Genomic DNA, 25,952 nt, shown 5'->3' on the forward strand with positions numbered 1-25,952 from the left:
CACCTCACTTGTCCTCTCACATGTCCTGACCATTTCAGCACACACACCCTCTTCAGCTCTTTAGCATACTCTTCATAACACCACACTCATGTCATACCATGTCATTTTTTACTTGACTATCCTTCTCATACCACGTGTTGTTTTACAACAAATTCATACACATGCAGATCTCAAAATATTCGCTAAACGCCGAATGACGAATATTCTTTCTGATGACATTAACTTGTGCATCCGAGCAGCAACCCAAAGGTTACTTACCAAGAGAAGATCTTTGTAGTAAAAAAGACCTTTGTGTCATCTCTCACGTTTATTTTCTCCCCTTTATCATTTGCGATACTTGTATTTCTGTTCATTTTCTCTTATGTATCATGTTAGAGTTCCGTTTTCATAATTGCCATTTTCTTTTTTATTCTCAATGGTTGATGTTTTATACATAGCGGTTCTCTCTCGCTCTTCCGTTTTGTCTGCTTCAACTACCTGCAATTACTTGCCTTTAGGATCTCACTTCTCGTTTTCTAATTGCCTGGGTCCCCTTGACCTTCTGTTTCCACTTATTGTTTCCTTCTCTTCTTTAGTCTTTCCTGTTTCCTGTTTGTATCTTCTACGTCTTAACCTCACTGGTACCGTGACCTCTCGTGTGAATCTACTTACCTCTCGTTTTATGCTAAGTCTTGACCTGTTTGTTGCTGTGACCTCGCTTGGTGTACCTGCTCAATTCTCGTCTTGTCCTACTTGACCTCGTCTACTGTACCTGCTCAGTTCTTGTTTTGACTCACTTGATTCAAGACGTGTCCTCTTACAGATTTCTCTTGTGGGTTACCTGCATCCTCTGTCACGGTAGCCTGTATTACACAACCTTACACTGATTTTCACTGTAACAATCTCTCTCTACTTTGTTTGTCACTGTAAACCAATACGTTTAGTAATTCTAAACAACCGTTTTCTTTTGATCATATTGCCCTATCATATTTCTAGCTGTTTCCCTTAAAGACTTTTCTTATTTCCACGTTTGATGTATCAAGTGGAACAAAGTTGTATCCCGACGTATGGTCCTTGTATCAGAGTGAGGTGTGTCATACCAACAGCATCAGTATACACGTGTGTCATCATACTGTGTCTGTCATACATTCACAGTAGACTTGCCATTCGTCTGGACATAGTGATATACTGTACCGTCCACAACCAGCTGTCTTCTGTCGTTATCTTCATAACTTCGCCTTTGTGTAAGATGGTTAGGGTATCAACGAGGTCAAGTCGCCTGGAATGTTAACACGAAGATATGATGGTGAGGTCTGCTGTTGACGGAGGAAGGCGGGAGTTGAACGGTCGACCTCATGTGAGGGTACACGGCTCCGACTCTCTCTTTGACCCCAGGCGTCAAGATCCTCACTTGAGTCAACAATCACAATACTGAGTAACGAAGGTTTACTCCTCCAAAAACTCACATTTTCATGGTATTCCTTCGAATCTTGAAGTTCTCAATTAGAATCATTAAATTTCCCAGCTGTGAGAATATTATCATATTCTACAGTTACAATCTTTACGAGCATCATATTGTAGTTTCCAGCTCTTCAACATAGCGATTTCAACGCCACATCGCTCAAGCCCATATGCCTGAGAGGTTGAGTAACAATGAAGCGAACTTAAAAAAAACTTTTACAATCTTCCTACGAGCAAACAACAAATTATCACCAGCGGAGAAACTAGTGGAAAGCTTTGTAAGTCAGCAACGGGGGACGGTACTAGCTGTCAGCGACGCCGGGAGGGAACAGTGGCTGTCAGCAGCTGCAGGGAAGGAGCTGTGTGCTGCTACAACAGTCAGGCGAGCATCTGGCACTCCTGTCACGGCTAGTGTGCCACTCTGGTGGTGTCACCCAGGAAACTTTCACGTCATCATCATCGTTATCACTACCGTCATTACTGTTGTCTTGGTCATATTCATACATAGACCAAACATCAGACTCCAACTGAGCTATTTGTCAGCAACGGAAAACTGCAATTATGAGCAGCAAGCGCTGGCTAGAGTAACTACAGTTACATCACAAAGAAAAAGGTAGAGAATATTATGACTGTAACCTTAAACAAAATGAAAGTAAAGCCACTGTGAACGGTGCAAAAGATATATCGAAGAGAGAGAGAGGAGAGAGAGAGAGAATGATGATATGGACAAAACATTAATTATTTCTTAACAAAAACAATGGAATCTCCGGCGAACAACACTTCAGAAACAAGGACAACACCTGTATTAGCAAAAACATCCGCAGATACAGTAAGAATAAGAAAGAAAGCCTCGGCGCCAAAGGTCACAGCATCACGTGTGTATATGATTCAAACCAGCACATCTGACCAGGTCAGCCATCCTTATGACGACGAGTGACTCCCGGGCTGGTGACACAAGAGCCAGTAGAAGAAAATGTTATACACAATGTTGTGTTATAACATCAATATTATACATACTGTTGTTGTGTTATAACATCAATATTATACATACTGTTGTTGTGTTATAACATCAATATTATACATACTGTTGTTGTGTTATAACATCAATATTATACATACTGTTGTTGTGTTATAACATCAATATTATACATACTGTTGTTGTGTTATAACATCAATATTATACATACTGTTGTTGTGTTATAACATCAATATTATACATACTGTTGTTGTGTTATAACATCAATATTATACATACTGTTGTTGTGTTATAACATCAATATTATACATACTGTTGTTGTGTTATATCAATATCATCACAATATCAATACCTAGTGATATAGTAAACAGTGGGAAGTAATCTTAAAGATTCTCATTTCTCCACAACCATAACAGTACATGGATCATAAATACAAATCCATGTGTATCATTTGTAAAGTTGATCATATATTGCAACATTACCACTTAATACACGTTGTACTCTGTGAAAAACATCTTGTAACTGTATCGTCAGTAGTTAGTACCTTCTATATCAGTAATATATTGAGAAATAAAGTTATTACTTGAACAATATAAGAAACTATATTATGAGTCGTTAAGTTACTCCATATCAGTATTACAGAAACGGTAATGACAACTTAAGATATCTCTTAACCCTACGAACACAGCTGTACGACCTTTAAGCCGATGATACGACCTTTGAGCATGATGATACTACCACTGAGTATGATGGCGTGACCTTTGAACTGACCATTAAAGAGCACATCAAAGATCACGCAGTCACATCAAGGGTCGTACCGTAATTAAGTAAAAGTAATCAAAACGACAGATATACACGAGTCGCTCAGTCGTGATAGTGTCAACAACATGGAAGGTGTCACTTGAGGTTACATGGAGGAGAAGATGCAGGGGCGAGGCCAGGTAGGTTTTAATCTGTGTTGACCATCTAACACGCAGGTACATCAGGCAGTAGAACAAGTGTCTGGTAAGTAACTGCCACTCAAGCACAACACCTGACACCACCACATCATCATTAACAACACCAGTGTCCATAATATTGCCAACAACAACAACCACATAACATCACAGTGTCCTGCACGACATCATTACCAGCTGCACCGCTGCCAGCGCCATCACTGCAGCCAACAGGAGGTAGCTCTACCAACGGCATGTTATTACCATTCCTTCCACCACAACGATAATCTCCAACACTAAGAATCGTCACTAACCACCTGCACTAGTGTCACTAAAGTTATCACTACCAAGAACAACACTACAATCATACATAACCACTATTGATCAAACAATAACATATCGCTCCACCATCTCCTACAATGGCAGGAACATCACTTATGAACACCACCACCATCATCATCAAGTAATCCACTGTCTACACCACCGCCACACACACCACATTCACCACCATCAACATCACCAGCACCACCCCAGTTACACAAGCCTCACCAACATCCCCAGCAGCAGCAGCCAGAACAACAGTTATTGCGTCACGCTCCGGGTCAGCCAAGGTTAATCTAAAAATAACTCACTAGGTTTATTTTAGTACACCTTTGTATTTCCCAGGAGAGAGACTGCTTGGTAGTGCACGTCATCACGTGAGGGTCGGGGGACAGTGTCTCCGAGCGGTATGAATGTGACGAGTGTCGGATTAGTGATGTTTCACCTACCATGCAGTAAGGGCGAGTGAAAGGAGTTAACCTTACCGTTCTTTCTGTCGGAGAATCCAGCGCGATAACGTCAGTAAGGTTGTTTCAAGCGAGGCATGACGAGGCACGAGACAAAGAAATAGAAACATATGTGGGAGATAGAGATGTGACACTGATAGAAAGGAAGAAAATGTAATGATACGATCCTGCAGGAGTATCAGTCTTATCACACGTCGCGTCAGCTCAAGAGATCTGGCCTTACGGTCTCGGCCTCAGATGGAGAGAAACGGAGCTCAGCTCAACCATCAAGACCTGAGAGGATTCCCAGCCTTACCTAGTGGCTGGTTGGTGGTGGAACAACACCTGAGTTCTGGTGGTCACACTTCGTGTCTTCATACTGGCATAGCTCAGGACATATGATATTAGTAATGGTAACACAACAAGTTAATAACGTTTGAAGACGTTGTATTGTACAGTGATGATTTACCTAGGTTACAGAGTGACGAGACTACACAGTGAACCTACGAATGATAAATGTGCAGCAAAGCGGTTAGGTGCGACGGCTGTAACCAACAAACAGTATGTTACCATTCATGTGTATCCACCAAGCAGCAGGCTCACGGGCGTGGGTGGTCGGCGGGATACTACCATAAGCTGGTGTAACTAAGCGGTAGGAGGCAGCACCAGCAACAAGGATAAAGACAAGATACAAGCAAGACACGGATGCCACAAAGGTCAACATCATCCGGCCCTGACCATCTGATGCTCGTCCAGTCAGACTAAAAACTTGCACCACTGACGTCAAACAACAAAATATGATTTTTTTCTTTAAAAATGTTTTTGTTTTCCAATGTTCAGAATATATAACAATGATTTGTAGATTAGATCCACGAACGAGAGAAATGCTACTGCGATGCGATGAAGACTTTATGTAAATTCGTGGATAACTTTGATCATCCGATTACTGTCAATCAGTCTTTCCTCTGGCAATCATTTCTCTGTCACTAAGGCTATGACAACAGTGAGGAAAAACCCTCACTTACCGTAACTCTGTGACGTAAGCAACGACTAAAGGAGAGCAACGGAAAGATGGAATAATGAGATAAGTACAAGGACGAGGAGGCCAGATGTGGAGGCTACCGTCTTGCTTCGTTTAAATGTTAGTACAGTTATCATAGTATGCTGGAGGCAGGTGTGTGTGTGTGTATATATATATATATATATATATATATATATATATATATATATATATATATATATATTATATATTATGCAACCTCAAGACCTGCTTTACAGGACCTTGCGTTTTCAAGTTTGCGCTCCTCACGGGAGCAGGGCTACTTTACGGCGGGAAGGTCTCGATGTGATACACTCCCTTCTGTTGTTAATGTTAGTTACAACTCCATCGAGGGAGATATGTCACTTGTGGTATTACCACATGCAGGTGGCGTCCGGGAACACCATGTATATAATTCGCAGACGTTGTATGTATCTTCTTTTTCTAGTTACCGACCTGACGAGGGCAGAACATGCCTCAGTCATTGGAGCTCGGGTGAATGATAATCGAGTATGAGGAAAAAATGAAAGTAATAAGAATTGATCAGGTACTTGTAGACCTGACTGTCAGAAATGGAAAGGTTACAGGAAAGGGAACTGGCGAGGGAAGAGAGTCTCACAGCTTTGCTGATCGGAAAATGGAGGCGTGATAACGGTCAATCCTCATGAGGCTGCTTTCTACACACAAGCTATGGGAAGCAGGAGACAGACGCGTGTCATGGGACTAAGCCTTGGTGACAAGAACACACACACAGCTCATGAGAGCAATTGCCGAAAGATCTGCTGTAGAAGAGAGGGGGGAAGCAGGATGAAGGCGGACGGAAGGGGAGGATTGGTTAAAGGTGATGTCTGAAGAAGACCATCAGGTTTTAATGTCACTCTGGCTAGTAGAGGGATGGAGGAAATACAGTTCTGTTCAACCTTAAGACTCATTTAATGAGTCTTTCTGCAACTTCGAAGTTGCGCTACAATCAGAGGCAGGGAAGTGATGGATTCTCTGGAATGAGAAGATCCTTATCGAGGATGTACTCGCTTTCTTAGATGACGAAGATACGGCTTCGTCGAAGGTGACTTTGCTCTGGCAGTGTAAACGTCTAAATAAGGTAACCGAGTCTTACGAAAATATCTTTAATTCGTGGAAAAAAGTTTTGTGTAGCGAGCATTTATAGATTCAACTCTTTCTTGGAAGAAAAAGTCATTGACGTCAGCAGCTCTGTGACCTCCAGTTTGTCACTGAAATATTAGGGGCGTGTAAACAGCTGATCGTTGGGCTGACGGTGTTATCATAATAAGGTGTGCCGTACTGATCTCATCATCAAACGTTGATATCGTTTCCTTCATCTTTAAATTTTCGAGGTATGTTGGACACACATCCCCTCACTACCCTACTGCTGCCTTACTCATGGTTCCCGAGTGGGGGGATGCGTGGAGGTAGTAGGGGCACCTGGCCGCCTGGAGGACCCCCACCAGACGACTGGCTCCCCACAGTAAAAGTACCGTCGGGTCAGCTACGCACCAGCTGGTGAGTTCCCCGTCAGACGATAGTGTCCCGTCAGGCTGCACCTCGACGGAACAGATCTCCCTGGACAGCATCCACTGGGAATACTCCCCACCGGACAACTTTCCCCTGAGAATACTCTACACTGAACAACATCAACTGGTAATACTCCCCACTGAGTAAGCACCCACTGGTCACCACTCCCTTGCAATACTCCCCACTGGAAAACACCCCATCAGTAACAATCCACCGAAGAAAAAGAAAGAAAAAAATCCGCTGTAACAGGATTACCTCATACTGGGAGACTTGTGTAGGAAAGACCTTTTGTTGTCGAGAGAATTGTAAGGAAATCATTGGTCGGCCTCTGTACCACACAACTGGTCACCACACCACAAGTAGCCATTCCACAACTATCTACATTATAAATGACAACAACACACAACTGATCGTCACAAAGCCCGTCACAACGCTTCTCATCAGCACAGGTTATCATCAGTAATTTCCCCAAGGCTCACCTCCCAGCCCAGTAATACCATAACACGGTTTCCACATCAGATCTCATCCTTTCGATTTCTTCACATTTCTTCTTCTGCTCCTAACTATGAAGTTCTTTACTAAATGCGTCTACAGTCGACAATAATTCCATCTCACCCTTCACCACATATCCTTATACCACATAATCCCACAAAAATCCCCTTCTCCCTTTGTCATCCTAACCATCCCTATCTAATCACATTGCCACAACACAACACGCCAACAAACACATGCCATCACATGATACATCATTTCCACTGGAAAGTCATGTTTGGCGGGAGAATCATTCCTCCAATAGCCGTGAGGGCCTGCCGTCTGTTCCAGTGTGGATTTGACGGGGTCACACGTCCCCACACCTGATGCAGGCACACACAACCCGAAATACATCAGATATGAAGCAAGGTAACTCTAATGACAAAAAATTACCCTGTCCTTAAGGTAACTGTAACTTATGAAAAATATTACCTTCCTGTGGTAACAGTGAATGACGGAGCCGAGAACGGAGGCTTCTGTGGTGTGGGAGGTCCCCAGGCTAGCCACTCCCCCACTAATAAAGAAAAAGAAAACGAAGATAGTGGAGGTGGGTTGGAGTATTCGTATTAGTTTGTTTTAAAATTTTCAAACGTTTTAAAGACCAAGATGGCTCGCAGCCGCATGATGGCTCACCCTCCAATTAAAACTCGCTTCCCTATGATGGATCACAGACTCATGATGACTCACGACATGATGGGTCAAAGCCCCATGTTGGTTTAGAGCCTCATAGTGGCTCACAGTCCCATGATGGCTCACAGTCTTATGTAACAGCCGAGAATGCCATTTCCTAGAAACCTGCCAGCCAACGTCATACACAAGACAAAATGGGCGAGGTGAAACGTGGCCTCTCCCACGGTGTTCTGGGAAGGAGACGTGGGAAGGGCAAGCGCCCGGTCTCAGCGGTAGAGGAGTGGCAGGTATTTGTTCGAATGACACAGAAGGTAACGAGATAGGCGAGTCCTAAGCTGAACGGCGGAGAAGGTGACAGGGTAGAGAAAGCTGCCAGGTTACTCAGTCTGGGAGAAGAGGGACCAGTCGACGTCAAGTGCGCACCCGAGGCCCAGCCTAAAGCGAGCTCGTGCAGGATTGTAGGCAGCCCAGCGACCAGGGAATTACTTTATACTTAAAGGATAAGTAATCCAAGTGATGACATTAAGCAAAGGTAAAATGTTCTCTAAGATTATGTAGTAAATATGAAGAGCATAAAATTGTATATGGATTATGTTGATGGAATTAGATATTATTAGGGTAAGGAGAAGAAACACAATGAGAGCTGAACCATACGAACGAATACATGGAGAAAAAGTATGAGATGGGAGTGCAGGGCTATGTTAGGGGCAGAGAGTGGAGTGCAGGACTGTGGCAGAAACAAAATCATCTATTGTAAGAACCAAGAATATTTTTACTTTCTTTTCCATTGTCTCCTTTACACTCTTGCAGTCAACCATGCATGTACTATCTCCGTATCTTTAACTCTTTCTCTTGCTCATTCCATCCTTTTCCTCTCTCTCTCTCTCTCTCTCTCTCTCTCTCTCTCTCTCTCTCTCTCTCTCTCTCATAACCGGCTTTGAACTCTGTTTAAGTATAAGATTTCCTCAAGAGGAGCAAATGAATTCTGCAGACGTATGACGAGATAATTTCCACTGGACAGATTATCATGAGATAAAGACATGAAATGTCGTCACGATTTTCATTTTCAACTTCTGAAAAATAAGAATCTAAATCACAATGCACTGAGGATTGACCTGCATCACACTGCCTTCAGTACTGACTTGCTTCACACTGCCTTCAGTGCTGACCTACATTACACTACCTTCAGTATGAACCTGCACCACACAGCCTTCAGTATATACGTGCATCACACTGCCTTCAGTGTTGACCTGCATCACACTACCTTCAGTACTGATTTACAACATATTCATTCAATAGTGATCCATACACACATGGTATAATATTTCAAATAATATTAATGCAAAAGCACTCTGGTCCCCTTTTATTAGAAACGTGTAATCAAGCTGCAGCTACACGACGTGTTGAGAAAGACTCATCTTGTGTATCAATCTTGATATAACTTTCTTCCTCTTGGTTCTTTGGTATCGTTAACTCTGGCAAGAAATACCAATTTATATTTCTGACAATTCTTAATGTGTCATTAAGAAGGTTTCATCATTGTAAAGTTGGTTCCAGAGAATGACACACATTTCCCGTTTTTAACGTAACCATTGGAAGATGTGGTCGAGGTGGGTGTGTTGTCTGCAGCCTTTAACGGAAACAGTGTGGTGGAATGGCACTCGGGAGTGGCTACAGCTCCTGTCCCTTCCACCTCCACCTGCCTCTCAGGAGTGGATACAGCTTTCGTCTTTGCCACCTTCGTTTGCCACTCCCAAGCAAGAAACAGAGATGTGAACATACCATGGAAAGGTGACTTACTGTTGTTTATCGTAAATTATAGACTTTCCAAACAAATTCGGATTTACAATACTTTGTTCTACAGAGACAGATAGGTAGATTGAGAGCGAGAATTGTGTTCATAATTACTTCGCACATTAGAGGATGATAAAAGTGTATCTTCATGACGAGGAAGCTTAATGTGTTACCTTTGTGTTGCGTGAACGATGAAGTCAGAGAAGGTCGAGGCTCCCCAGATGGCACTGTCTCAAGCTTTTGTCGGAGGATCCATCCAACCACTGACTACATGAGGATCTACCCAACCACTGACAACATGAGGATCTACCCAACCACTGACAACATGAGGATCTACCCAACCACTGACAACATGAGGATCTACCCAACCACTGACAACATGAGGATCCACCCAACCACTGACTAAGTGAATCGCTTGCAACCACCACCATCTGTAACCATCCTCTGCTTCACTATCCGCTGTTTGTTTATAACGGGAAACGAACTGGAAATGGTATTACTCTTTTACAGCAGACAACAACCACATGTACCAGCTGAATCACCAACAAGCACTGGCAAACAGGCGAGCCACTAATGATCATCAACACAAAACCGAATTGCCCAAAAAACACAACCACCAGCGTCTATTGAACCCCAACGCCCACTATCATCAGCCAAACATCAAACAGCTCTCTCCCTCAACAACAAACAACCCACTTATACAACAGTAAACAAATAACCCACTTATACAACTGAAAACAACGCTCACTCATAACAACAAACTGCGCTCTTCCGCAACAAAAGGCACCTTCAATCCGGACACTTTCCAACATAACCTTTGCACAAATCAAGTCTCCACATCAACAAGCGATTGAGAGAGGTTAGTTCTCCACGAACACCATGATCCTCTCAGCGTCTCTTTCAGAATCATTAAACGACCAAAAAACGTTGCATAAGTTGTAGGCAATACGTTCATTAAGTTGCATCACTGAATCACCCAAAACAACGTATTGCGTCATAATGTTATATCACACTATTGTTACTGCCCAGTGCATCTCTATACAGTGTATCAGTATACCGTACTTTATGTTGCAATGCCACTGAACTCTATGGCAGATCTATACACCACATACAGCACCACAACAGCACTTCATCATCGCAAAATATACCACAATACTCCAAACACGACGACACCGTAACCCCACCACCCAACACACCCATCACACTCCACAACATTATACCTACATCACCACACTGGACAGCTCACACTTCATCACACACACTAAGCATCAAACTGTCGGATACGGTAGTAGACGATTTCTTGTGATGGTGATTAGCATTATTGGCAGAAGTGTTAATCTTATATATTATCATTATTGATGATATTGTTGATATCAACATGATCATGATATTATCATTATTAGTTTTTCTGCCGTTGATATTAATGACACCATTTATCATCATTACAATTGCTTTTATCGTTATCATCAGAGTTCTTACACCTGTATGTCTTGTAATACCTTGCCCCATGAATTAGGGTGGGCTGTAGTAATGACCTGTGATTCACGAGGTTTACCATCCTCCTACCCAACACAGCTTGTGATAAATGACAAAAGCTTTCCAGAAGTATCACCAAACTAGTTGTAATTATGGCTCATCATCTAAGGAAGGCCCTTATCAATGATGGTTCCTCTGGTCAAAGATTAAGGCCATGATTATGCATGTGTTTGGTGACACCCTTCATCCCTGCCGTGACAACACTGCCGGCAACATGACGCAGCATTGTGACACTGTTGCCGGACACACGACTCTTTACCTTAACACAGCTGCCAGTCGTACGAGGTTCCGCCTTTCTAATTAAAGAGTAGAGGGGATCTTACTGAGAATTACAAATAAAATGTGACGATCTTTAGGCAAAATCTAAGCGAAAGAGCGCAAGCCTGTGAAAAATGAATTTAGCAATCTTTAGAAATGAAGTGTCTTCCTGTGCATTGTTTCTGATGGTCGAGTTTGCGGTTCATGTTGCGTCATGCTTAGCCTTTATTTCTTGGCAGGAAAATCTTTGCAGCGTAGATATCAGTTCAGTCTCCCAAGTGAAATTCCGCATCATTATCCCACTCATTTTGTTCACCCATGACGACGTTCTCTTCCAGCCAACCACTGGACATATCACAAAACATTCCTCGCAATCTATCAACAACTTTACTAACACACACACAATTTATCCAGCCTCCCAGCATGCCGCTGACACCTACTGAAAAACCTTAATTATCACTCGTACATTTTCTAATAAGATCCAGTAAATCTTACCAATCATGATTCAAGTTCAGCCCAAAGGGACAACATCATTGGGCAGCGCCTCTCACCCTGGGTGGAGACGTCCTACCATATCTCAGACTGAAGCCAGTACAGAAGCGCCTAGAAAGTTGATACAGTACAGCTGATGTTTTACTGCGAACATTGAACGTTCCAAGTAGTTCATATGACAAGCCCAAGTTTAAAAGTTGAAGTACATAAAGAATTATGAGGTGTAAAGTCTGTCGGCACAAGCAAACCCTGCCTGCATGTTCTTTAGTCAAAGGCTTCTAACTTGACTGTACGTCACCATATTACTTCTCGCTGAGCTCTCCAGGCGGGTTGAAGAAGGAGACAGAGTGGTCAGTACTGTGACCATCAACTGTGGCATAAACTCGACATTGTTTCATCTTTTGTTGTGGTAACACTGCACTCTTGTCGTGCACACAGGTACACGAGTCTCAGTTTTGCTCATGACTTACATCACTTACAGACTGTCATGACTTACATCACTTACAGAGTGTCAATGTTAAGCTTGTGATTCCAGCTGTTGATCAGAGAATATGGTGCAACCGAACTTGTATATTTTCCCAGTCTGGAGGAGGTAACTATGGGAATCAGCGTATCAAATAAAACTCTGATAGACACCGACTGGTATCTATAAGCAACGGTAAAAGAAACACGACAAAATGCGAGATATTTTCCGCGTCACGTCTTTTCCTGTGTTGTAAGGTCAGTAGAGGCTGGAGCCACTGCTGATCAGCCGGTGGCCATTTGTTAAAAATATTACTTCGTGAGGAGCGAGCGGGAATGCACCAGACGTGATGACTCAATAAGGATTAATACGAATATTCTCAGGTTATGCATGTACACGTAATGATGTAATCGACCGTAATGCCGTATATATGTATTTATGATATGTAGTGTGTATGTCTGTGTGCGTGTAGTTTCTGGAGATTACTTGGGTAAAGTTGATTGCAAGCAGTTAACTTTATTCCGGTAAAATATGTTTTTACCGGAAACTGCTCACGACACCGGTTTGTTTACGTTTGATCAGCTGACTCACCAGCTCAGGGTCACGTCCTAAGCCATACATACTACCAGGCCTAAAGGCGTTCTTGTCCTCTGATAATAAGTTAAGGAACTGGATTTTACTAGCCGGCGCACCGCCCGACCACTGACCTTTGCTCAGTGTGTCCACCACAATGTTAAGCTAACGGGAACACACAGGCAGGCCATCTGTGTTTACAACGGAGGTCGTTTTCGGTTAACTAACAGTGACCCGGTCATGGTGCGCCTCATTAGCCTCCTGCACGGCATACGAAGGTGTGGGTTTTATGTGGTACGTGTCTAAAGGAAAATTTTGTAAGTTTTCGTTGAGCTTGATGACAGAGTGAAAGTACAGGACGGAGATAGAAGGATGGAGCGAAAAAGATTTAAGGTAATTTGACCTGAACATTCAGAAGGGTGAAAGTCGTGTATGGGATGAAATACTTTGAAACGATGTGGTATGCAGGGGTCGACGTGCTGTTAGTCGACTGAGCGAGAGCATATGAAACAGTGGGTCCTGGTTGTAGAATGAAGGTGGGGGGGAGGGGGGGGTTGCGACTTGCATTATACATGACAGCTGGGGAATGGACGTGAGCAAGCAAGGCCTTGTTGTTTTTGTCTGTTCTTGGTGCTACCTCGCTAAAGCGAGAAACGGCGAACAAGTATGAAAGAGAATTACACACACAATTTTTTTTTATCTACCAATGTATCTATTCATTTATCTATCTTTCCATCTATCTATCTGTATGCATGTATGTATGCCTGTGTGTGTGTGTAACTGCTGTTCCAATATGAAAAATGAGAAGAAAATCTAGGACCATGAATATTCATCCTTATGATGCAAAAGCTTCATGAATTCACGCACTAAAATCTCCTTTCCTCTCTGTATAACAATACATCAGACATCTGTCATGACCAAGATGAAACAGGGACAACTGGTGATCAGCGGAGCCACGAACAATACACAGACACATCTCAGTGGAGGCAGAATTCAAAGAAATACTTACCACAAAAACTTAATTTGCATACTTTGAAAGCGAGACCCTCATCAAGGAAGAGGAAACGGTATATATAATAAACAAAACAGCGCCCACGCCCACCGGTGGGCGTGGGCGCAGGGGCGGCAACGTACGGGAGGAACAGCGCCACACAAGCATCGGTCCTTGTTTCAGCTTTCCGGGTGTTACGGTTGACCATGACAGAGACCAGGGTAAAAAAAAACAGGACAGCAAGGTCGCTTCCTGGAGTTTTTACACCTAGTTAAGAAACACTGTTTTGTTATGCAACAACACATGATGGAGGGTGTTGTACAGTGTCTGTGTACATAGTGTTCGTTGGGTGGAGGTTCCTGGTGACGGGAGGAAGGCCTGGGAGGAATGTCTGCTCGTGATAGTGATGATGGTGAACGTAGATCATAATCTGTGTTACTTACACATGAAGCGATAGTGAAGTCCCAGACGTCGAGAGTAAACAACCACAAACTTCTAAAGGAAAGTGAGAGTGGATGGCGATGGACGACGAGGTCCTGCGAGGAAGAAAACGAGAGAGTTGAAGGCGCAGCTGCTGAGCGAGAACATATTTGAGGAAGCGAGGAGCACTTTGAGGGCGAACCTCATTTAATGTCTTATATATCTATAACAAACCAGGATCAAATTTTCTTTACGAGTTCTGGGAAATTATCGACTTATTCAAAAACATTGCAAACATATTTAAACACACTAGAATGACACACAATGACAAAATGATTCATGTTGCAAAGAATATCTTACGTTGAACTTGCTTTACTGCATAAAAACAAGTTTTTCCACTTAACAGCAATGAAACGGTAGGGATTCGCGGAGCCATTATGTGGGTCAGAGCCAAGGAAGGAGTCTGGGCCAGGTGAAGATCCCAGCTTGAGGCTGCGGCTTCCATGGTGGCGAGAGTAACGGAGATGCAGCTCCAGAGAGAAATGAACGTGGAAGTGAAAGGGGAAAGTGAAAAAGAGAGAGAGAGAGAGTGTGTGTGTATGTGTGTGTCTGTGTGTGTGTGTGTGTGTGTGTGTATGTGAGAGAGAGAGAGAGAGAGAGAGAGAGAGAGAGAGAGAGAGAGAGAGAGAGAGAGAGAGAATTAAGAGAGAGCAAGAAACAGACAACGACCAATCACACTCTTCAGAGGTGAGTCACTACAGGGAAAGCAGTCACTGCGTCAGATGAGATGGGGTGCCTGGGAGCTGGGCGTCGACTCATACATTCCCTACAGTGGGAGTGACCTGCGGGGCCAGTGTGTTTGAATGATCATTTTTTTTTGATGACAGAAACGTAGTCTGGCTCAGTTGCTGTTAAGATATTAATGTATCATTATCATAAACCATCGTATGTAGAGAAAGAAAATCACACTGTTAGTATTACGCTCCACTACAGAAGTGTAGGAGAGATATTCTATCGTCACCCAAGTGTCTGTTTGTGTGTTAACACTTTCTTGTTAGCGTTGTTGACCATGATTCATGCATGAGGCACGGGCGAGTTCGAATCCTGCACGCGGAAGTCGGCCCACAGCCAACCCAACTGTTCATCATCCCCTCGGGATTGGTCAATAGATAGGTACCTGCCTTAGGTTGGAGAGTGTGTGTGTGTGTCTGTGTGTGTATGTGTGTGTGTGTGTGTGTGTGTGTGTGTGTGTGTGTGTGTGTGTGTGTGTGTTTTCGACGTTGTTATTTATAGATTTTATGCTTTTTTAAACTGCTCAAGTGTTCTGCAAAGAATCTTAGGCCAATTTACATAATGCATCACTGATTTCTGCCATCGACCTAAACCACTGATTATGTGACCTTTCACTTTGGGAGCGGCCAGCTATATTTTGGGAATTGAGGACATGCTTGGGGAGTGTGTGTGGGAGAGAGTGCGTCTGGTTGGTTCTAGGTAATGTGGGAGTGGAAGATGGTGAATATGCAATGTGGGAGTATTTAAGGATATCTTAGTTGATGTAGAGTGTGGGTTGTTATTTACCTGCCATGAGAGTGGCCGAGGATACAACTGATGGAATGACAGTTTCAGATGACATGAGAGTAGAATGAGACTATCGTCAGACGTTTTCAATCACATGGAAAGGAAAATCTATGATAGAGACCACGCCGCGCACGGCTTCCTGGCACCCTCTAGGAAGTTTGGTCTGACGAACCAGAGTGATCACTGGTGTGCTTGGTTATACTCCTGGAACTGTGAGGCTGGTAGGCTACGGTTCACTGAACGACCGGCTGCTGGGTATTACTTTCAGGATTGTGGGAGTTAATTTAGACATTTCGAGGAATGTGGTCAGCTGGATTATGTCCTAGAAAAAATCGAAAAGTGCTAAGGTCATGTTACAGATCCCATCAGACTTACAAATGACGTTTCAGAAAACGTAATTGTTCTTAATGGCATGTGAATGTCATGTAACATATGACAGGCAACAAGGAGATAACTATCGATATCCCAGAAAGTTTAGACTTTTCAAGGCGTGTCAGGTAGAATGAGAGAAGTTGTTTTTGTGAGAGTTGGTGGCTCATGAAATCTTGTGTGAGGAGAGAATACTAGACGTAATGGGAGCGAAAGACAAAAGTGGCTGTCAACCGCTTTCTTGCTAGTTTTTCGATGCGTACTTCCCACCCGGTAATTCTGTCCCAAGTTATGATTCAAGGATTACATGTCTCTCTTGTGTGCAAACCTGACTTGAAGGATTTGCTATCAAGAGCGGCCCTCGACTGTGGTTCCTCCACCCTTGATGACGATCAACTTTTATTGCTAAGGCATATTTCAAGGCAAATAGTCTGCAATGTTACGTGAGTGTGAACAACTACTACTGTACGGGGAGGGAATTCAGTTTCTAAGCAGTGTAACTGGCAGTTATCATTGAATGAGAAAATGAGACAAAAGACAATAGAAGAAAAAACTATCAAAGAAGGAGGCAGTGACAACATAGGAGCAGCGAATGATTCCTTCTTCTGAACTTTGACGCTGATCCGGGAAAGATTGTCTCATTTGTAATGGGTATAAAACAATGGTCGACTTTTACATTTCAAGATATGTTCTGCTAAATGAAGATTTACTCTTAATTTCTTTTAAAACCAAGTTCTTAAGTTAATGATAGGCAGTGAGTCCCCCTGAGGTATGAACGACTAGGGAAAAAGTGGTATTCTAAGTTAGGAAACTGTTCAGAGTTACGTAGGTACAGCAGTCAAATGAGCTTTGTTAGTTGATTAGATAACATGGTGAAGACTCTGTGTGTGTGTGTGTGTGTGTGTAAACAGCATAAGTCACTGTTGCCATTCGTCCCTTGGCAATGTTGCACAAGTTCTCAAGAGGTGTTACAACGCCTAGTGCTCAGCTGTAAGAAATCAGAGAGGAGACTTTGTATATTTTTCTTATCCTGCGGTATAAAACCACTTCCACAGCCGCAACTTTTCATAAAACAAGGAAAGAAAAGTTAACTTTTTTCCATAATGGAACATCCGATACGAGATATGAAACAAGAATCACGAGACAACTCGGGGAATACAACATACCACACCAACTCCTCCTCTCAGTGGCGGAAATAGGAACACGAGATCACTCTGAAGGGGCAGCCAGTTTTTACCTATACTGGCAAATATAGGCACAGGTACTATACAGCAGGAAGCAGCGAGGGTGAGAAGGTCCATCCTGCTTGGGCGCAATTAGCTTTTTTTTTTTGGTATACATGTTAGGGTTCTCATAAGGTGACAGAGCAACTGTAGGAAAATGTTCCGTGCATATAACTGTAAATTAGACAAAGTTGTTAAATATTAGAGGTTGGAAGAGGAAGTGTTAATAATATATCATATATCTTGAGGCGCCAGGGGGTAGATGATCGCCTCTGTATGTTGGTCTAATTGAGATATTAACGCGGAAGCGCCTTCCACACCAGGTCTGCGTGTCGGGCCCAGCTGCTGCAGCCTCCTCTTTATCCATGTTCACACTCGAGAAACGTGCGACTGTGGCAACATTTATTAGGAATAATCTGCTCGTATTGGAAATGCTTCGGTTATCCTGGCCGACCTACGTACACATTTGTTAACAGCTCAGAGTATCACGATATTCCACGTTTCAGTTTGATAATGGCGCCGATTCAACCTGACTTTCATCAAAACTGGCCGACATCCAGTTTCATCCCTCCGCCAGATTGGCAAAAGTCGAACAAAAGTTACTGTGGTGCTCACACATTATACCCTGGCGCTAACCTTCTAAGTTTTTATAATGGAGCACATAGAAGAGGTGCCTCGGGCTGGGATGACCACCGGACGTTTGCATATACTGATGGTGGAGGTGTTACCTGCTTGCTGGTTACACTGGTTGTTTCTGGTTGTTTAGGTTTATCTTAAGTTTGTTATCGTGTCAGTCTGTGAGTCTGTCCACTCGCTTGGTGGTCGAAGTTCTTCTCTGTAGGAACACACAGGTAGGTCAGCTGTCTTTAAAGTTTGCGGGAGAACTCTTTAGTTATCATTTGTTTCAAGAAGATGGATTGGCTGACAGTAAAGTTATCACAATTTCAGAGGAGGTTTCCGGTAGCTACTGACTCAGTCTTCTGTCTGTGTATTTTGAAGTGAAGACAACAAGGGCACGACGCGATGCAAGTGACTCGTACGCCTTCACTCTGGAATGTCAAGTGTAAACGTATTGAAGAACACCAAGGATGACAGAAGGTACATTAAACGTGTCTCACTAGATTATCCAATCCGCGACTCATTCACTGGTGCTCTTGATGAATGACAACTTTTGATTTGTAGTACTGCCGGACGTTAAGAACTTTATACACTGTTTAAGAAAAAGCAACAATCCTGATGATGCCTAACAAGCACCGTGAACAGTTCCTCTATCTTGGAACTGAGATAATGTTTCTTGCTTGATCCGCCACTGTTTACAGTCTGCTTTCTGTTGGTACGTTCTACTTGTGTTCCTCCTCCTCCTGTATCTGCTGGCATTAACGACTTTCTTAACATCACACGGAGAGCCCGAGTTCTACAATTATTTATTTCACTATTGTAAAGAAATATAGAAGGTAGGACACTTGGCGCATGGTGAGGTGAACTGTGCAAGCCGATGAAACGACTGAGAATGGCGGACAAGAACCATACTGACCTGTGCAAGACTGACTACCTCAGCACAGTGGACGAGGCCAAGGCTTTATCACGTCAGACTAATACTTCAAATTAATAAACAAAATACCTGACGTAGAGATAATACCAAGCTGACCTGGGTAGCCAGATTTGTGACTTGCACGTCCCACGGTTCACTGACAGAGTCTACAGTTTCTCCTGCTTCCCAGTCAAGGATCACAAGTCACAGTACAACAGGGAAATTTGATGAAAATACACAGGAGGTAAACATGTCTTACACAGGAGGTAAACATGTCTTACACAGGAGGTAAACATGTCTACCATCTCAAGCCTATGAGCACCTGGTTTGTACTATGACAAAATAATCCTGCCAGATTAAGCGATTACTTTGATGGACCAAGTAGCCTACTGGGTTACTTAACATGGTAACAACGACAGAGCAGTTATTCTGGCCCGCCTGAGTAAACAAGTATGAAGCTCGTCGCTTGGTGTTAGAGAAGACCAAGGTTTGTATCTGCGTGGACGAAGTATGAATGCTACCCACGGATGTTAGCAGGATGTCTGAAAATGTGGGGACGACCACTGTTAGGATCAGCGAATTGGAATGAAAGCACTGCGTAAGTCATGTATCCAGAACCCTACGAGGGGTTTGAAGTGGAACTCAATCACCTTTGTCTTAGCATCATGTTCAGTGAAAACAGCAAGCCATGTAAGAGCGAGTTAAGCAACAAACAAGTGTGATACAGGACGATATTGGCACTTCATGACACCTAAGTGCAGGTGTATATCACGCTTATCAAACCCTTCCCTCCACCTAGTTTAGACCAATATAAGACCAAATACAATCAGCGCTTTTGGATCAGTCAGCCTCCGAGGCTTCGTGAGTATCTTCCTGAGAAGTAGTTAGAGACACGACAGAAGGTAAGCTCCCCACGCCAGGTGGTTGATCTCGAAGAGGCAAGCAGGAAAGCTCCTCCATCCAAGACCGGTTGCACCATTGTGAACGTGAATCACAGCTCTTTCATCAGCTTCACCAGCTAACAGCGCAACTACTGCCTGATATGTGGATGGCATATCACTGGCAGAACAAACCGATGGTACTGTGTCAAATGCAGCTTTGAATAATGATCGATTCTCATACCCAGAAGGTGAAGAAAATGTTGCACATACAGATTCCTCGACATCTGTACAGCATAGAGTAACCATTCAGTAAGTAAGTACAAGCCTTAATGACCCCAGACAATATCTGAACCACCACTTCGTATTCAGAATGAAAACCGTTCCCTATACTTCCTGGAATCTTCCCTAGACTTCCTGGAATCTACTGCGTCTGAGAATAAGGAAATCCCATTGTATGAATCTGTTTCCTTAGGACCTTACATGTACCTGATCTTAAAATGGAAATAAATGAGTACAGAATTTGATTATATATATATATATATATATATATATATATATATATATATATATATATATATATATATATATATATATATATATATATATAATAAAATACTCTGTTTACCGGCAGCTTGGTCAAGGTTATTCCTTTTGTTTTTCATACATTTTTTTTAGTGCTGGTGTTTAATGATCAGTGTTTAGAGATAAAAAGTTGTAGGAGATACAGGAAAAACCTGTGATCCGTAGTACATGTGTGGTAGATGTAGCACATGCAGCGTGGTAGATACTGCACGAGAGAGTGATAGATGCTTCACAGAAGTGTGGTACATGCTGCACAGGAGTGTTGTAAGAATATTGAAAAATGGTCAAATAAGTTAGGAGGGAATCGAGTAAGAAGGTGGAGAAACAAGGAGAAGACTGGGGAACAATGAGTTGGAAATACAGAGGAAAATGAGAGAAGTGGAATGGAAGATAATGGAAGATGGTCGTACTTTCCAAACAGCAAGACCTTAGTGACCTTGTGGTCGGAAAGTACCCGGAATCGACACGAGGAGACCTTTAGTGAGATGTGATGGATGCTGAGTGAAGGCTGGTAGACAGGGCTTTTACTGAGGAGGTTTTGCCTAACAAAAACCAAATTGCCTGTTGAGACAGCAAGTGAATGTTGAACTGAGGTCAGAGCTGCCCTCTGTGGTCAAGATTTACAACATGAATATGTGACTTCTACTTTTTACGTTGGTTAATGTTCATCAATAGTTACTGACATGGAAAATGGGACACAACTGACCAGAATAAACACGATACAAGACATCATCATATGAGTCCAAGGCTGCAGGAAAGCTACGTAGACCCATAGAACTCCTGGACAAGTTTTTGCTAATGTTATCGATGTAGAAAATTAGGCGTCCTGGACGAGCTAGGGCGGCGGTTCCCCCACCATCCCCACGGAGATGCTCCAATAGCCAAGTGTTTTTATGATGTCACCACCAGGCCTTGATTGTTATATGACCGCCTACGAGTGGCTCCAAAACCCCGGAAAAATTGAATCAGACACCAGTCGGTAACGGTGATGCTTTGTCTGGCAGGTGTAGGTGGCTGAGGTGAGGATGATGATGGGGAGGAAAGTCACTATAAATGAAGGAGAAATTCTAGACATCGTTGCTGTAGCAAAAGTATATATCATAAAACGCTTGACTAAATGATTAACCTTAAAGCGAGCAGTAGGAGGAAGCGATGAATAGTTAGTGAACAATTAACCATGAATTGTCAGACGGGTAATTAGGAGTTAAACAGGAAGCATCGCAAAAGGCAAATGTATCCTGTTCGCCAACGTCTACTTCCCCGGCGAAAGCGTTGGTCTTACACTTCAGGCAGGGAAAAATATGCAGCTTTTACACAAGCGCTGCCACGCTCCACTAGGAGAGGAGGGAGAAGAGAGACCAGGACGAGATGAGAGATGTAAATAAGCGAGACAAAGTGATGTGGCGGACGGGAAGGTTGAAAGGTCCAGTGAGAAAGTTCATAGTGTAACTGTGTCAAGGTCGGCCTATTGGAGGAGCACGGGAGGGCAGGAAGGGGTGACTGGGAACAGCTAGCCCTGAAGATGGAGAGAGAGAGAGAGAGAGAGAGAGAGAGAGAGAGAGAGAGAGAGAGAGAGAGAGAGAGAGAGAGAGATTACTTACGTGTGAGGCACAGGGAGAAACATTAGGTCCAAAGCAAAATCTCATTACAGCTGAAACGTGTGGTAAGTGAACTTGAGTAATGGAGGAGAAGCATAACATACAAGGATATGTTAAATTGGGAGGCTCCGAGGGGAAGGTGAGACAGAGTAGCTGTGTAAGTATGATTGTGAGGGCTGGTAATATGGCAGTATAATGGCACCTTTAGGGCCCTGACAAGCTCTTGTAACGTCACTTTCCTCACTGATAAACAGGTTGCTGGGAAACATATCCTTGAGCACTCGACATGCAGTAGCCTCACCTTTCTCCTGGACTACACTAGCCTGGCTCTCACCTTTGGATTCAAGTCATTTTATGTCCGCCGAGGAGCTACGGGCGCACACATACTCTCACAGGAAGGAACAAGACTCTGTATGTATTTATCATGTGTGTGTAGGTACATACATTGTCGTGTGTACGACTTTGTGTGCACGTGTTACACAAATGTGTATCTTACACTCCTCTTCAATCCATTCTCAGTTGCCTAAGAGCACGTGTTCGTCGGTGAACGTCGTCTGAAGCAGACAATATAAGAGACCTTGTCTGAGTTCCACAACCATCAAGGGAATCACAGAACCTCGCCACGAGTCCACTACAACCCAGAACCTCCACGCGTGACTTCCTCTTTCGCCGCACATGCAACGCACTCAGAGACAAGATCCCTATTCCTACCTGTCTTTGGAAAGATAATGTGAAGCACCACAAAGCAACCTACTACTTGCATAATGATGACTCATGAATGACCACAGAGTACGAACGGTTATCTCTGCACCAGTCAGACAGAGTGGCTTTGCACAACATACACCAAACCAATATTTATATATATATATATATATATATATATATATATATATATATATATATATATATATATATATATATATATATATATAGTTACATAATCTGACAGGAAATAAAGAAATCATGTTTAGAAATCGGACAACAATTGTTCGTCATTCTGAGAGAAACACAAACAGTAAGCTTTTGTCAGCAACCTACTGGTACTGTGGCCAATAATTCGTAAGTAATGATATCGTTTATCATGCGTTTAAAAAACTTGTTTAAAGGTAGCTCAAGTTACGCATAGTGGCCATGATTAATATGGAATTGTTTTTAGATTTAAAGAAACTAATCACTGACACTGAGAACCATAATTGTGCCAGAATGACCAATATATTGTCTTATTGGCAGTCATTACGATGATAAATCAAACTTAAGCTTATATGGCTATGTACAATTTCTTAGCTTCACTGCTGTTAACACACGGCTGCGAGTCTTCTGTGAACGGGTAAGAGGCTATGAAAATCATCTGGAGGGAAACGATCTTACTTCGACGATGATAGTTCAAGAGGAACCTTTCACTCCTTGACCCACACCTTGTACCGCTGATCCACCGACCATGAGACTCACCTTGTCGACCTGCCCAGCATGGCTCTCATGGTCTCAGGAACGGGAATACGAGCTGAGGAGCTTCTTCAGTAACAAATGACGCAACAAGTAAAGTGGAGATGATGCTTGGGTATACAGGGGCATGGATCTTGACCTCTCCCAAACGACGATGTTATCTCACCCGACGACACGAAAATATAGTCATTCTGGGACGGCTTGTAATGCTTCTGATGCAGTCAATATAGGTCGAGGAAAGCGAGTTAACTCGAGGCTCTTGGCGGACATGAATTGTCAAACCGTCTTACCGTCATGTTCTGCACGAGGTGGGCTGTTCATCTTGTCACATGGATGTTAAAGGACGTCAGGGGTGTGAGGAGGGACATGTGATACATGTCCATGCAAGTCTCGTGATAGTGTAGATGTCATGTGCACCTACGCCGCTGGGGAGCAAACCTCAGGCCGCCTCGCATCCCGTCCCACCGACCGTGGTGACGGGGCCGAGGGACGTGTTGTGACACCGGCAGGAGCCAGGCTCCCCCAGACACCACACAGTTAACGGACTTCCACACGCCACGCAGCACATGTCGACCAGACGTTCAACTGAACATTTGTTATCAATGATAAACGGAATGAGTTTTGCTTATGTCAAAACTGAAATATGGTGGAAAGTCAAGCAATCTCTATGAAAACTGGGCCTAAAAAAACCTTAATGTTGCGAGGAAGGAAGTAAAGATGTTGACTCTATATCAGATATTTAGAGATCGTAAAAGAGAATTATAAGATCCATTGTTTTATTGTAGTTCAATCGAGCATTGCCAAATGTATAATTTTTTCTATCGTTTACCTGACAGACGGGAGAAGTCAAAACGAACTAAAACAGATCATAGGAAAATTTAAAGACATTTTCGACTATTCAGGAATCCGCTACAGAACTTACCCTAGCAAACTACACTATCCAGTGAATCAAGTCATCAGAATCCTCGTTTAATGTTCTTCTCTGCATCTGTTACAAGTGCATGAAAGGCGAGTTTCACGGGATAAATGATCCGCTATTTTTTGTTTCAATTTAGAATAATGAACAATGTATCTTGCCTTCATAATGTGTGAGGTCGTTCTTGCACACGTAGGAGACCACACAAAGCAACGTCAGCAGCTACCGTTGTCCCGAGGCTTATGTCGAAGCTTTGTTTCCTGGTTCAATGGAAACTGTCTGTTGTTCCTTCAGCAGTTGTCCTCCACAAAAAAATTGACTTTACCCGCCATTGTTACGTGTAAACGCAAAAGATTTCGTTGCCAGTCTGAACAGTAAACATGTTTCCGAGAGAACATATTTAGCTTTCACTTTTTATTCTCAGAGCGTGTCATCTGTGAATATTCTATACCACGATGAGATTAAGAGTAATTCACTTTATATGGCCTACTTCGAGACGCATCCATGTCTATTTCGTCAAACTTAAGGTGTGAGGAAGAACTGGTATACCAGCTTCCACACGACGTTCGTGGCATGGCATGTGGCTGATGATCACTATGTACTGTGTGTCACCCCGTCTGTCTCATGGTCCCAGACTTTTTGGTATGATCAGTATCACTGTAGAGCATACCTGGTATGATCAGTATCACTGTAGAGCATACCTGGTATGATCAGTATCACAGCTGTAGAGCTTACCCTGGTATAAGCCAAACGTAAACAGAGTGCCAGATGATTTCACAAAGTGAGGGACAATTGGCAGACAATATTTCTGTCATCAGACGAACGACTGATTTACATGGTTTGTGCCAGATGTCATCAGGAGCAATATGCCTCGTCATCGATCGAGCAACATGACCCAGGTAACTCCCTCACTTGCTCATAGCCGTAGGCGTCCTACCAACAACGTATAGACATTAAAAGAAATGATCACACAGACAACTAACTCACAATGAAACATTCTTTTGGCTCTGACATTTTACTTGATTCCATCAGCAACACAGGCGAAAGCCACACATACAGGAGCATTCGAAATAAAGTCACAATACTTTCAAGTATGACTGACAATCATAGTAATAACCTGAGTTTTACGGGTGAAATAAATACCTACCAGTACTGAAGTGACCGCTAGTTCTTACGAGTATTAAGTAAAAGTTGAAAATTTATTTGCATATGGAAGTGCACGTATGTATATATGAAAGAGATCGGTTGGATAACGTTAATCATGCTGCCGGAGGCGGACACCTTGACTTGTGTTCCCCTTATCGCGAAGCCAGCAATACACCCAACGTAGAAGCTAAGTATCCTTGGCGTAAGGATGAGGTAAGGCTTGCGCTTGGTGCAGCGAAATAGCGGTATGGCTCAGACTGGCCAGCAGGCGTCCCAGACCACTGGCGTTCGTCTTGTGGAGGCCTGA

The 25,952-nt window shown here is 43.1% G+C and overlaps 1 protein-coding gene and 1 long non-coding RNA gene across 6 annotated transcripts in view; one reads left to right on the forward strand and one right to left on the reverse strand.

Annotated features, from left to right (window-relative positions):
- LOC139760679 (uncharacterized) overlaps nucleotides 1–1,864 on the forward strand; it is an 87,544-nt gene extending 85,680 nt beyond the window's left edge. Inside the window, exon 3 of one of the 2 annotated variants that reach the window (XR_011715383.1) lies at nucleotides 1,561–1,864. This is a non-coding gene — a long non-coding RNA (uncharacterized lncRNA). Of the gene's footprint in view, nucleotides 1–1,134; nucleotides 1,540–1,560 lie in introns of those variants that run through there. The other variant, XR_011715385.1, reaches the window with a different exon arrangement.
- Nucleotides 1–25,952, reverse strand: part of LOC139760678 (uncharacterized) — a 223,462-nt gene that overhangs the window by 36,697 nt on the left and 160,813 nt on the right. Inside the window, exon 6 of one of the 4 annotated variants that reach the window (XM_071684206.1) lies at nucleotides 14,402–14,494. The exons of the other annotated variants lie outside the window; for them this stretch is intronic. The gene's annotated coding sequence lies outside the window, so the exon portion shown is untranslated. The remainder of the gene's footprint in view (nucleotides 1–14,401; nucleotides 14,495–25,952) is intronic. 4 annotated transcript variants of the gene reach the window in all.

Source organism: Panulirus ornatus, chromosome 37, assembly GCF_036320965.1.
Source record: "Panulirus ornatus isolate Po-2019 chromosome 37, ASM3632096v1, whole genome shotgun sequence".
Lineage (NCBI taxonomy): Eukaryota > Metazoa > Arthropoda > Malacostraca > Decapoda > Palinuridae > Panulirus > Panulirus ornatus.